General features: G+C 35.0%; 1 protein-coding gene across 1 annotated transcript in view; it reads left to right on the top strand.

Annotated features, from left to right (window-relative positions):
* The window catches only part of LOC142350787 (2-oxoisovalerate dehydrogenase subunit alpha, mitochondrial-like), a 130,168-nt gene that overhangs the window by 91,418 nt on the left and 23,583 nt on the right, over positions 1–15,167 (top strand). The gene's annotated exons all lie outside the window — the stretch shown is intronic.

Raw genomic sequence — 15,167 nt, 5'->3', positions numbered from 1 at the left:
GCAAGTGCTATATAAAAGAGAACACAGTCTCCCAGTCGCTGATAGGCTGAGAAAAAACAATCTGTAATTTCTGCTGCATCCATCTAGATTTGAGAGTTTTTGGCCAAATTTGTGCAGCTGAAAGTTTGCTCAATGTGTTGATCCCTGTCGAAAATTGATGTATGTGACTATAATTGTTTTATATGGTCCCTGACGAGTGTGATGGGTGAATAGAGTTGTCAGCGTATTATCCACATCCTGTTCGTTGCAGAGCCGGTAAGGCTGAGAGTTACACGGTCTTCTGGCCAGCAATGTCCATCCGGTTTGTAGTTCCCAGTTGTTTAACCTTTTCATAATAGTGGAAAATTGTCACCTATTTGAACTTCTAAAGGTATGGTTAACATTTTCTGAATAAATTCCCATCATTGTAATGAAGAAAAAAGAAATTGTTCCTAATTCTTTAACTGAGGAAAAGATTAGTGTAACGAAAAAAAGGGTTATGGAATATACTAATAAAGTTTATGAAATAGAACACTAATAAGCTTTTGCGTCTTTTGAGAGAAGTGACTCTCACAGTGATGAAACAGTGAACAGTGGCCCAGAAAGGTGGGGTTGTGGTCCGCTATCGATGCTCCAATTCAGTATTTGAAGCCTGATTTTGAGGTTCATTAAAGAGTTTGATGTTTTCCGGATTTCTGGCGAGACATGCATCAAGATCTCTGGGGTAAGGTACAATTTTGCAAAGAAATGTTCTGCCTTTGGCTCTCTGTCTGCAAGTTTGTCTGCTGTCCAGTCAAGGAAGAGGAGGTTAAAGGCATGGCAGTACAAACATTTTCTCGCGCCTTGTTCTACACATTGAAATTACTCGATGGGCAGCAAGATCGATCGGACTACGGGTAGTCGCATGCATATTGAAAAAGAGCTATTACTTTCAATTTGCAGCGAATTTTTTAACGTTCCCTGATAATTTCAGGGCTCGATGATGTAGGAATGGCTGAGATAAAACGGTGAAGTGATTTTTCTTTTCACGTAAGGTAGACGTGAATTGTAGTGTATTAGTATACTTGGTGTATGGTAAAGTGCTGCTGTACAAAGAGTTAGTTTTATACAGTACACAACCTTTGTGTCGTATTGGCTCTGCGCGATTGATTATTAACCTTCATCGGGGTTGGATGTCGGAAACCAAACAGTAGATTGAAGGTGTCGCATTTTAGCTAAACGCGACAGGGTTCTGTGTCCCGTCGCATTTTAGATAAACGCGATAGCATCTGTGTCCCGTAGCTGTATTAAAAACGCAGCGGTGAGCCAGTGGAAGAAAAAGGGAAGAGTTCACTGTTATGTGTCTGTTTTTTGAAGACAGAGAGTTGAATTTGAGTTAGCTGTGACAGTTTTTTATCTTAAAATTATATTAAAAAATTTTATATTAAAAATATTATATAAAAAATATTATAAATTAAAAATGGTACAAAAAACTAATTTATTTTGAGCAAAAGCTGACATATGAAATTGATTATAAAAAAACACACCCAATATTGGATTCCTCTACCACCTTAAATTATAAAGAGCTAGGGATACTTCTGCGAGCGAAGTAGGTTTACCTAGTTCTATCTGAATAACCGAATCTGTGTAACACTGAAGATAGACTTCAGTTACAATTATGATAATAATATACACACCGGAGTCAATGGAATCCACATAGTGCAACTATCTATTAGACTGGATAGAGTCAGGCAAGCAAGCGCTATATAAAAGAGAACAGAGTCTCCCAGTCGCTGAGAATAAACAAACTGTAATTTCTGCTGCATCCATCTAGATTTGAGAGTCTTTGGCCAAATTTGTGAAGCTGAAAGTATGCTGAATGTGTTGATCCCTGTCGAAAGTTGATGTATGTGACTATAATTGTTGTATATGGTCCCTGTCGAGTGTGATGGGTGAATAGAGTTGTCAGCATATTATTCACATCCTGTCGGTTGTAGAGCCGGTAAGGGTGAGAGTTACACGGTATTCTGGCCAGCGATTTCCATCCGGTTTGTAGTTCCCAGATGTCTCGCACTTTCTTTATAGTGGAAAAACTGTCACCTATTTGAACTTCTAACTGTATGGTTATAATTTTCTGAATCAATTCCCATCATAGTAATGAAGAAAAAAGAAGTTGTTCCTTATTCTTTAACTGACGAAAAGATTAGTGTAACGAAAAAAGAGTGTTATGGATTATACTAAAAAAAATATGAAAAAGAACACTAATAAACTTTTTTGTCTTTTGAGCGAAGTGGCTCTCACAGTGATGGAACAGTGGCCCAGAGAAGTGGGGTTGTGGTCCGCTAGTGATGCTCAAATTCAATATTGGAAGCCTGTTTTTAAGGTTCATTGACGAGTTTGAGGTTTTCCAGATTTCTGGCGAGACATACATAAAGAGTTCTGGGGTAAAGGTCATGAATGATGAGATGAAATTTTGTAATGAAATTTTCTTCCTTTGATTCTCTCTCTGCAAATTTGTCTGCAGTCCAGTCAAGGTAGAGGAGGTTAAATGCACGGCAGTACAAACATTTTCTCGCGCATTGTTCTACACATTGAAGTTACTCGATGGGCAGCAAGATCGATTGGACTACGGTAGTCGCATGCATATTAAAAAGACCTATTACTTTCAATTTGCAATGAGTTTTTTTAAATGTTCCCTGATAGTTGCAAGGCTCGATGATGCGGGAATGATTGAAATAAAACGGTGAAGTGATTTTTCTTTTCACGTAAGGTAGACGTGAATTGTAGTGTATTAGTATATTTGGTGTATGGTAAAGTGCTGCTGTACAAAGAGTTAGTTGTGTACAGTACACAAAGTCTGTGTCTTATTGGCTCTGCGTTATTGATTATTAACCTTTATCGAGGTTGAATGTCGGAAACCAAACAGTAGATTGAAGGTGTCGCATTTTAGCTACACGCGACAGGGTTCTGTGTCCCTTCGCATTTTAGATAAACGCGATAGGAATCTGTGTCCCGTAGCTGTACTAAAAACGCAGCGGTGAGCCAGTGGAATAAAAAGGGAAGAGTTGACTGTTTTGTGACAGTTTTTTGAAGACAGAGAGTTGAATTTGAGTTAGCTGTGACAGTTCTTTTTTTATGGAGTGCTTATTTTTGAAAGTTTAGAACTAATGAGAAATACTGTTTTTTAACATGAATAGGAAGAGAGAGTCAGTTAGAGTTAGTGTTGGGCGTGATAAAGATAACTTTAGAAGATGTTTGTGTTTAGTTGGAGTAAAGTTAGAGGATATAAAAAAGATGTATATATAGAAAATTTAATTTGAAGGAAATAAGAGAAAAGACAACTGGGGGCCGGGCAAAAGAGACAGTGAAGTGATTTTAGGCGATGTGGAAAAAACTTACTGAGTCGAATCTTAATAATTTGTTGGAGAAGGAGGGTTTTTCCCATACCGATCAGGTGTCAATTTGATCGTTGAGCACTTTATCTTCCCTAGCTTTTTCTCCATGGTGAACGGCAGGGTTTTCCCTCTTTCAGTTTTCTTATTGGGGCAATTTTGTGGTTCTGCTAAGATAGCAGGTGATGAACTACTCCACGAGCGGGATTTGGTGATATAATCTCTTTGTGAGTTAAATTTCTGAAGGTAATTGTATGATTAGGAGAGGGGTGAAAGATCAAAACGAGTTAATTTCCCCGTTCTGAAGAAGTATGTGTTTCTGTTTTCTCACAGTATGTATATTGTGTTTTCTCACTGTTTTGCATAGTTGGTAATTTTTAATTTGTGTTCGGTTAATTAGTGCAAGAGATTATGGAATTTTTTTATTTATCGTTTGTTTATATAATAGTGATGTGTTTCTCATGAAATAGAAATTTTGGATTGTTGTATAAGGACACTGTACACCTTCGTTGGTTGCTTTCGTAAGCGTGAATCTCTGCTGTTATAGTTTTCTCAGTTAGTATTAGAGGGTCTAGACAGCTTGTTTCTCAACTGAAAAAAATTCTGTTGTGTTTTCGATGGTAAGTCGATGTTGTAAAAAGGAACTAACGGAGAAATTTTTCTCCATTTGTTCTCAAATATAAAAAGTTCTGTGGAGTAATAGGCGACCATATTACTTCTATGGCGAATTACTTTTTTACCTGAAAAATTGTCTAGTTTTTAGTTTACTAATGTGGGGATTTCATCATTTTATAGGTTCCTGCTTTTTTGATCGATCGGACTACGGGTAGTCGCATGCATATTAAAAAGACCCATTACTTTCAATTTGCAATGAGTTTTTTTAATGTTCCCTGATAGTTGCAAGGCTCGATGATGCAGGAATGATTGAGATAAAACGGTGAAGTGATTTTTCTTTTCACGTAAGGTGGACGTGAATTGAAGTGTATTAGTATATTTGGTGTTTGGTAAAGTGCTGCTGTACAAAGAGTTAGTTGTGTACAGTACACAAAGTCTGTGCCTTATTGGCTCTGCGTGATTGATTATTAACCTTTATCGAGGTTGGATGTAGGAAACCAAACAGTAGATTGAAGGTGTCGCATTTGAGCTAATCGCGACAGGGTTCTGTGTCCCTTCGCATTTTAGATAAACGCGATAGGGATCTGTGTCCCGTAGCTGTATTAAAAACGCAGCGGTGAGCCAGTGGAAGAAAAAGGGAGGAGTTGACTGTTTTGTGACAGTTTTTTGAAGACAGAGAGTTGAATTTGAGTTAGCTGTGACAGTTCTTTTTTTTATGGAGTGCTTATTTTTGAAAGTTTAGAACTAATGAGAAATATTGTTTTTTAACATGAATAGGAAGAGAGAGTCAGTTAGAGTTAGTGTTGGGCGTGAAAAAGATAACTTTAGAAGATGTTTGTGTTTAGTTGGAGTAAAGTTAGAGGATATAAAAAAAGATGTATATATAGAAAATTTAATTTGAAGGAAATAAGAGAAAAGACAACTGGGGGCCGGGCAAAAAATACAGTGAAGTAATTTTAGGCGATGTGGAAAAAACTTACTGAGTCGAATCCTTATAATTTGTTGGAGAAGGAGGGTTTTCCCATACCGATCAGGTGTCAATTTGATCGTTGAGCACTTTATCTTCCCTTGCTTTTTCTCCATGGTGAACGGCAGGGTTTTCCCTCTTTCAGTTTTCTTATTGGGGCAATTTTGTGGTTCTGCTAAGATAGCAGGTGATGAATTACTCCACAAGCGGGATTTGGTGATATAATCTCTTTGTGAGTTAAATTTCTGAAGGTAATTGTATGATTAGGAGAGGGGTGAAAGATCAAAACGAGTTAATTTCCCCGTTCTGAAGAATAATGTGTTTCTGTTTTCTCACAGTATGTATATTGTATTTTCTCACTGTTTTGCATAAATGGCAAATTTTAATTTGTGTTCGGTTAATTAGTTCAAGAGATTATGGAATTTTTATATTTCTCGTTTGTTTATATAATAGTGATGTGTTTCTCATGAAATAGAAATTTTGGATTGTGGTATAAAAACACTGTACACGTTCGTTGGTTGCTTTCGTAAGCGTGAATCTCTGCTGTTATAGTTTTCTCAGTTAGTATTAGAGGGTCTAGACAGCTTGTTTCTTAACTGAAAAAAAATCTGTTGTGTTTTCGATGGTAAGTCGATGTTGTAAAAAGGAACTAACGGAGAAATTTTTCTCCATTTTTTCTCGAATATAAAAAGTTCTGTGGAGTAATAGGGGACCATATTACTTCTATGGCGAATTACTTGTTTACCTGAAAAATTGTCTAGTTTTTAGTTTGCTAATGTGGGGGATTTCATCATTTTATAGGTTCCTGCTTTTTTGATTGATCGGACTACGGGTAGTCACATGCATATTAAAAAGACCTATTACTTTCAAATTGCAATGATTTTTTTAATGTTCCCTGATAGTTGCAAGGCTCGATGATGCAGGAATGATTGAGAAAAAACGGTGAAGTGATTTTTCTTTTCACGTAAGGTAGACGTGAATTGTAGTGTATTAATATATTTGGTGTATGGTAAAGTGCTGCTGTACAAAGAGTTAGTTGTGTACAGTACACAAAGTCTGTGTCTTTCGTAAGCGTGAATCTCTGCTGTTATAGTTTTCCCAGTTAGTATTAGAGGGTTCAGACCGCTTGTTTCTTAACTGAAAAAAAATCTGTTGTGTTTTCGATGGTAAGTGGATGTTGTAAAAAGGAACTAACGGAGAATTTTTTCTCCATTTGTTCTCGAATAAAAAAAAGTTCTGTTGAGTAATAGGGGACCATATTACTTCTATGGCGAATTCTTTGTTTACCTGAAAAATTGTCTAGTTTTTAGGTTACTAATGCGGGGGTTTCATCATTTTATAGGTTCCTACTTTTTTGGTTGTAATTTGTTGAAATTCCAATATGACGAGTTTTATTTGCCAGTAGTGTGCGTAGTGCCCTATAAGCAGCTGCGTATGTGTTTGTGGTGGTTCATTATCAAATGTTTTTTGGAGACATCGAAAAAAAGCTAACCATTTTTCTAAAATTTCTAGTGTAAATGTGAGTACAATTGCTGGCTGCCCGAACTAATGCTGGTTTATAGCGTTTCCATGCCTCGTGGAAAAGAGAGTCAGTTAGTTCTGGTCCTGCTGTCATGACCATAATTGCTCTCATAGCATTTCAAAAATTTGTTCCGTAGTAAAATTCAGATCTCTGCCTTCAAAACTTTTTGGTTATCGTTGCATGTGGGCTGAATCCCCTATGTTTAGGTGCATCAACTGTGAAGTTCTTCTCACCGCCTCGAGAAGGTGTTTGATCTGAGGCGGCCTGCAGATAGTACGATGTTGGGGCATAAATAGTGACTTGAAAATTATATGTTTTATTTGTCTAAGTAGATTCACTAAATATTGTACAGTCAATTGGATATTTTGTTGGTTTTGTGTTGGTGGTTGTTGCGGAAATGAAGTACTAATTATTACTGTTACTGGTGCAGTTTTGAAATCTGATAAGTTCTGTCTTTGTATTCTCGGTAGGGAGATGTGTTAGTTTTTTGTAAACATGGCCGAGTAGCACTCAGTTCAAGGGTTGAACTTTGTGGCGGTTCTGTTGACCTAATTGGTTTATGATCTCATTTTTGTTTTGCGATTTACCAATTAGTAGTGTTTGGGTGTACTGCGAAAAAATCATTGTTCTATCTCCTAATAACGTCGACGTAAAATATGTTTCGTTTGTGGCATTTAGATTTGAATCCATTGGTTGAGAATGTTAAATTGTGTTCAAGTGCTGCTGTTCTACTGGTGATGTTTTTGGAGAAGTAGTTACCTCTGAGTTGTTATCTACAATATTAGGTTGGTTTTCTGCATTGTGATTATTTAGTTATTTAGCAGTTTGTTAATTCTCAGCCTTTTTAAATAATTTTTGTTGGTACTTCCGTTGTGCAGGCTTAATTTGCTGGAAACTAGTTCGAATCAAATATGATCTTTTGAATTTCCAGGTGATTTTGATGTTTTTAGCATATGTATCGGCTATGGAATTTGTGACGTTTAAAGTATGACAACCGAATTTTTGCCAAAAAATGTGTCGAAACCTCTAGATTAGTTTATGTACTTCTAATATATGTGGTTCCAAAAAGTTGGATATAAAGAGACGGAGTTCGAGTTCATGAAGGTCGGCTTCTGCGGTTGTAGTCGTAAAATAAAATTATAGAAGAAATATTTCTCTTTATGCTCTGGAATGAAAGGTCCTTGAGTAAGATGGGACAATATTACTTCTATGAGACCTATTTGCGTACCTGAAAAGGCGTATAGTTTTCAGGTTAAAAATGTGGGGGGTTTCAATTATTTTATAGGGTCCTACTTGTTGTGATGTTATTTTTTTGAAATACCAATCAGGTGACTTTTGTTTACCAGAGGCGCGTGTAAGGCTCTCTGAAAGCAATTTAGCTTCTTTTTGTGACTAGTTGTTATCAAATGTGTAAAGAAATTCGCGACAGAAAGCTTGCCATTTTAAAAAATTTCTAGCAAACAGTGAGCACATTTGTTTGGCTGGGCGAATGCTGTTTCTATCATAGCTATCTTTTAGGATCCATGCAACTTGGAAATGACAGTAACAAACTTGGAAATGGGATTATCATTTGTGAAGTTCTTGCAACAGTTGGAGAAGTTGTTTGATTTGATTCCGATTGCAAATAAGACGATATTGGGCATCAGTATTCACTCGATATTTTTGTGTGCTAAGTTATCTATCTAGATTCACTAAATGTTGTGCAGTCATTTATTTATTTTGTTCATTTTGTGTTTGTTGTGCTTGCTGACTTTAGGTATTAAGTATCACTGTCACTTGTGCGGTTTTGTATTAAAATCTACTGAATTATGTCTTTGTGATCTCGATAGTGATGTATTAATGTTTGCTGAAAGAGGCAGAGTAGCGTTTAATTCAAAGGTTAAGCTTTGTGCCGGTTCTTTTGAGTTGTTTGGTTGTTAGTGTTTTTTGTTATTATTTATTGGCAAGTCAATAAGCTATTGTGTAAGGATAGCGTGCGATGAAAAAATAGGTTCATCTTCCGATAATATGGAGTTAAAATATGTTTCAGTCGTGTCTTTTAAATTTGTATCCAATGAACGTTTTGAACTAACACTTGTTCTTAGGTCCTGTTGGTCTACTGGTGTTGTTTATAGGGGATTTCTAAGTTTGAGTTAAAAATGAAATGTTAAGCTTCCGAGAGTTTTTGAACTTTAGAAGATACGTGTCCTTTATAAGCTTTTTGGCGTAAAAAAAATCGGGCATGCAAAGTTTCGCTAAAACGGTGTAGAAACCATTTGAGAAGAGTATGTAATTTTAATACTTGCAGTTCCAAAATTTCAGCGTCAACAACTGTACGTCGAAATGCTTATATAAATTTGTTAAAACGTTCTGTTCCCCTGTTGCTTTTTTCTGTACGTTTTCGGCGCGTGAAGGTATAGTATCTGCCCATAGCATTGCTCTAAATGTTTAAGGAATTTAAATCGTGAATTTTTAATTGTTGCTCTTCTCAGCGGAATAATTTTTATTGAGAAATCGTGATAGGACTTCAAATATTGTATATGATAGCGGACAGATCAAAGTATCCCAAATAAAGGAAATATGAATTGTTGGAGGATCTTCAATGAAAAGGATTGTACCTTTTGTTTATTGTTGACCGTAAATTTCTATGAGATAACAGCGAAAAGATTATGTAGCCATTTCAGAAACTTTTTCGTGTATTGATAGAAAGTATTGTGGCTCATTGTTAAAGTAGTGGGCTCTTAATTGTAAAGCAGTGTTTAGGAGCAGCAATCCGGTTTCTTACCATTTCAAATGGTTTTCTATCTTCTAGTAAGCATCGATTCTCCTGTTGAAGCAGAAATGATTTTCTTGCATCACAAGTCAGATGCGATCATTGTTTGCCCCTAAATTAAATTCATTTTTGGCATTTTTGTGGTTTAGTGAAAGATTTGGTTGTTAGTGTTGAACGACTCATTGGGATTATGTTTCCTGTGACTCGTTATAAGTGTATAAAAAGGGAGTTTTGCTTATCGAAATTGTTTTCCATTAACAAAAGTGATTTATAGAAATCATTTTTTAAATTGTTGAAAGGTTGAACAAAAATGAACGCTTTGTCAGAACCAAAGAGATATCGAGAATTTAGGACATCAGTTTTAAAAAATCAAAATTGGATAGCCATGAACGTTCAGTGACATCGGACAATATATTTTAATAGCAGATTTTGCTGATCTGTACCAAAATTGTCTTAAAGGGGGGTTCCTGTTCAGAACTCCGTTATCCAAAATTGTTGAGATATAAGAATTTTGATTTGGCTTGCGAAAAAAAACAAGAACTTAAAATCTTTATTAACGACACATCACAAAAAGTTGTCCTACTTAGTTTGTTCTTCTTGAATATATCCGGTTTTTAAATAAGAACGCAATTTTGTTTCATAGACTTAGAAAAATAATTTGCACAAATAAGAATCAAAGTGCAAAACTATATTAGGAACAAAACAAAAAATTCACTTTCTATAGTTAATAATTAACGTTTAACGTGAATTGTATAAACAATTTAATTTTTAATTAAAGTTGTGGAGTTGTACTTCTGAAGCACTTTTTATTTTTCCTTAGTATGTTTCATAAGCGTGCCAAAAAGTAAACAAATGTTGGGAGTCTTTTATATAAAATACTGTGCAGGATGTTAACTGGCAACTAAGAAAGTTTGCAGTCTATCATCTTCACAACGCCAAACATGAGAAAATCTCTTATCTATTTCCTAAATTTCAGAGAATTTGAGATAGCTTTCAGTAATTATGCTCGCAACTTCCAATTTCAAAGAAAATTAATTGACAAATTATTTTGTAATGCTATGAATTTTGAGTATAATGAAGTTATTTTATATAGAAACAAAAATTGGGATTTGCTTGCTCCTAAAAACTCAATTAAAAGACAATATAAAGACAATATTAAAAAGACGGCGTTCTGGAAAACATAAAATAAAAATGTGTATTTTGGAATAATTAATCTTTGCCTAGGGCAAAGTTTTTGGTATTGAGTCAAAAAGCATTGTTGAAAGTCTATTTTAAAGAGTTTGAACATAGAAAAATCTATAAAGTAAGCAGAACTGATAAAAAATCAGTAAATCCCATAGCTGAAATAATTCTCGAAGTAGGAATGGTTTTTACATATTTCGACATTCGTTTTCAATCAATGATGACGGCTATGGTAATCAAACCATAGCCATACCCTACATAGAAAATGTTTGAGACATTAGACGTAAAAGTAAGCTAAAGCTTATATTTTGAGTAATATAACAGCTTTTGTCGGACAGTTTTTCTGCTTCAGTGTTTTGAACTTTCAATTAGAACTATAACAATAAAAATTTCAAAATAAACTATATTTTATAAGCAGTTGAACTACTGTCTCGGAAAATAGCAGAAAGAAAGAGAAATTTTTGTTTGTAAATATTAAAAATTTCTTAAGTTATTATTTGATTGACAAATATGTCTGGAGTTTCTCACGATGGAACCATAAATTTATGGAACCTTTGACTAATTTGTTTGTGTTCTGCAATTGCATCTGGGTTCAGAATCCTTTGAGAATAAAAAAGCCTCTTTTTTCAACACTATTTTGTTGTTATTATCTTGTTTAATCTAATTTATCGTACAGCACTCTGTACAGTACCATCTTTATTTTGTTGCACTATTTTAAGTTGCTAAATTAACAATGTTTTTGAATGAGTCTGAACAATTTTTTTATTGGTTTATCAGTAAAAAGTGATTTTCTTGATTTTCTGCTAAGGTGTTTGATTTTAAAGTTTTTTCTCAATCTAAATAATAACAATATGTCAATCTAAATATCTAATACAAGTATCTGTTAAAAATTTTTTGGAAAAACTGTCCCATTTGAGTGAAAATGTCGTTTTTTTTACTTAAAACGTCATGAACACAACACACAATAGAGTAATAGAGTACACAATACAATAAATGATAAAAATGCAGAAAAATTAAGCATGTTTGATAAACTCCATTTGCAATAAACCCTCAAAAATTATTCAACATCGTATTAAAATAAATTTGAAGCCGCAGTATTTCTTGCTTTGATTTAGTTGGGGCGGTTGCATTGCTTTAGGTAGGTATATCTGGAAGGAATGAGGGAAAAATTTTTAGCTAAAAACTTCAGACTGTATGTCAGTTTCTATTGAAAAGAGGCGACCCCGGAGGTTGATGGAAGAGCAAATCAGCGATGAATCAGTTTACAGACATTCTGTTTTTTTTCAGGATGACGAGTACTCTGTTCATGTCACAGTTTACAATGTTCAGTCTTGATTTTTGCGTAAAATTTACTGAATGAAAAGTAATATGTTCGGCTTAACTCCTGCAAACAAGGTTTGCTATATATGCGACCCGAACTCCCGCATGAGTACTTGTAACTTTTAATTTGCGTATCAAGACGTAAGCACTAAGCTAAACGGGCTTTGTGGTAATTGCCTACAGACTAACTTATGTATAAATACTGTGCTTACTACTATAGTAATCACCAGTTATAAGCTGCATTGTCTGACATTATTCTGCTGAGACTTAACATTGTGGTACGATGAATTTTCTCAGACTATACAAGTTAAGTTTGGTCTGGGCAAACTCTATGACCTCAAAATTATCATAATGATTAAGAACTGCACATAAAGAAACTTAAAATATTCTGGAGATGTTATGTTTCAGAACTGAATTAAGTTTTCACGCTTGAAATGCGCTGGTTCAGAAATGTGCTGAAGTGCTCTGAGTTTCAAGTCCGGGACGTTAGAAAAAACTAGGGAAAAATAGTCAAAATTCTTTCAGCAGAGACCAGGGCAAACCGGTTGGCAACTTTTTTAAGTCTTTAGAAACAAAGAAAATGACGTACCTGATAACAATTATAAACTGATACAATAATAATTGACAGGAGTATGATATAAATTATTAAAAACTTAGTGCGACTTAGAGCAGATGTTGCTTAAAAACTAAAACTCAATAAGTCATTTATTAAAGGTTGATTTAGGACAAACAATTTATACATTTTTGAAGTTGATTTACTTTCGTAAATGATAAGATGTTCAAAGGGCGATTCATTTCAGAATTCACGATTACGCACTAGAGAATGCAAGACAGTTTCCAGAAAAAGTTCCTGGCATCTCGATAGGGAAATATTCCGGTGGATTGCAGAACACAATGATGATCGAAAAGTGAGTTTATTTTTCATCCCGGTCAGTTTAGCCCCCATATTCCGACATAACATTTTCACCCCGCAAACCTATCATTCCAAATTCCTACAAATCTCTGATTTTGACCCATACCTAGGTATCCCTTATTTCAGATAATGGTTCTCTCAATTATTTCAGGAATTAAAACCCGAGTGAATCTGATGGAATCAGCCCAAAATTTCTGAAATCTGCTTTACCGTACATTTCGAATCAACTTTTGTTTATCTTCAGTTGCTGTGTTAGCAAATGTGAGTTTCCCAGTTTGTGGAAAAAAGTGCATGTACGACCCCATTTCAAAAGTGGTAGCAAATTAGATATCAAAAACTACCGACCGATTGCCATGCTTAGCTCCTTGTCACTACTATTTGAGCGTATGGTGTATAAACAGTTCTCAATCTTTCTGCAACAAAAGCTTTGCGTAGAGCAACATGGTTTTAGGAAAAATCGTTCAACCATCACTCAATTACTTGTCTACTGCAACAGATTGTATGAGTTACTTGAAGCCAACAAAATGCCAATGACAGTGTATCTAGACATAGCAAAAGCCTTTGACACCATCAATTATAACATCCTACTTGTAAAATTATGTCGAATGGGATTTGATAGTGCTTTCTTGAGGTTTTTTGCGTCATATTTAACAGATCGACAACAGAGAGTTGTAATATCTTGCGGAAAATCGGACTTTCGACCGATCACCAGCGGTGGGCCTCAAGGGTCAATTTTCACTGTGTTTCTTTTTTCCGTTTATATAAATGACCTACCCGAAATAATTGTCAATGAGTGCTTTTTATACGCGGATGACACAAAAATCGTCAGCACTGTAGACAATAAAATGCAGCTGGAAAAAGATATTGAAAATGCTGTTGTGTGGAGCAAGGAGAATCGGTTAAACTTCAATTTCGATAAATTTAAAAACGTGCAATTTTCCTTACGTAAAAATCAAAACAAGCAAATTTTGCATCTTCCCAGCCATAAAAACATCCCACAGGAAATACACTTCAAAGACCTGGGCATATATTTTTCCGAAAATTTGTCATGGGACTATCATTTAAGTTTTGTTCTACGAAAAGCCAATCAGAAGCTTGCTTATCTAAAGAGATCAATTCCAAGTGAAACAAAATTGTCAGTTAAATGCAACCTAGTCAAAACTTACAATTTTTCAATCTTGTTTTATGGATCAAATGTTTGGTATGCCAGTAAAACTATCGTCAGGCAAATGGAAAGGCTTCAGAGAAAAAGTTTAAAATGGATACAATCAAACAGTCATTTTACTGATAAAGAATACAATGATTGTCTTCGATCAGTAAATTTACTTCCGATCACATATCAACTTGTCTTTTCGGATCTCGTAGTTTTGAACAGAATTTTGACAAGAAAACTTCCACTTGAGGCAGAGCAATTTTGGCAAATAAGGAATGGACATCCGAAAACACGATCAAACGAGAAAATATTTTTATACTCAAACGAATGTAATCGCCAGCGTTGCCGATCAAATTTTTTCCAACGAGTTACAAACTTCAACAATTCGATGTCACTGGCGCGTGATTTTCCCAAGTATAACCCATATTCAAGTCCTCACAAATTCAAAAAAGAAGTCAAAGAATATCTATTTGATTTAGCTAAGAAGAATTTTAACTACAAATTGTACCCATATGGATGGACAGTGTTTGAGGGAAACCAAATTCAAGCCCCGTTAGGGACGTACTAAGCTTGGTGCAACCAAGTTTAGTTAAATTCATTATTATTATTATTATTATTATTATTATTATTATTATTATTATTATTATTATTATTATTATTATTATTATTATTATTATTATTATTATTATTATTATTATTATTATTATATGTGAAAAAATCAGGGTTGAAATATAGGGGGTGAAATTAATATAGGGTGGTAGGCTTCTAAACTGGACAATATTGACAACACCTGGTCACATATTTTAACGTTTAGTCATTGTTATCCACAGTAATCAATGCCTGTATTAAAAAATAACTCAGGTTGAGGTGTGCGCTCGAAATCGTCCTGGTTCAGACCATTTTGAGCGCACACCTGACCTTTGTGCACTCGAAATTACAGGGTGGAATGAATAAGGTGGAATGGGCGCACTTGAGTCTACTCATAGGCGGATTCGCAATTGAGTTTCTCTTTAAACTACAAATCTATTCAACTTCGCCACAAGTGTTTTTATGACCCTCCAGTTACAATTTGGTTTTAAAAATTCGAGGGCGGGGTCATGTAGTTCAGGCGGTTCACGACGGGGGGGGGGGATGTTATATGCCCTCTGAGCTGGAGGGGGACGGAATAGATCCAAAATTTTTAGTTAATAGCCCTGAAAATCAGCAGCTCTACAAAGTTTTTTTGAACCGAATGCGTTGAAGTCAATTTAAATTTATTTTCAGACAACCAAGGAGAACTGCGGAAAAGACTCAAAACTAAAGTCAATGATTTGGGGTTTTGAGGGACGTTTTGACCAATCAATTACGTCTATCCCATATTGGTCATTTAGACACGCACGTGCAGGTTATAATG

Source organism: Convolutriloba macropyga, chromosome 12 (genome assembly GCF_964194025.1).
Source record: "Convolutriloba macropyga chromosome 12, txConMacr16.3, whole genome shotgun sequence".
In the NCBI taxonomy this organism is placed as follows: domain Eukaryota; kingdom Metazoa; phylum Xenacoelomorpha; order Acoela; family Convolutidae; genus Convolutriloba; species Convolutriloba macropyga.
Note: the sequence above shows the minus strand (reverse complement) of the source record. Positions and strands in the feature narration are given on the sequence as shown.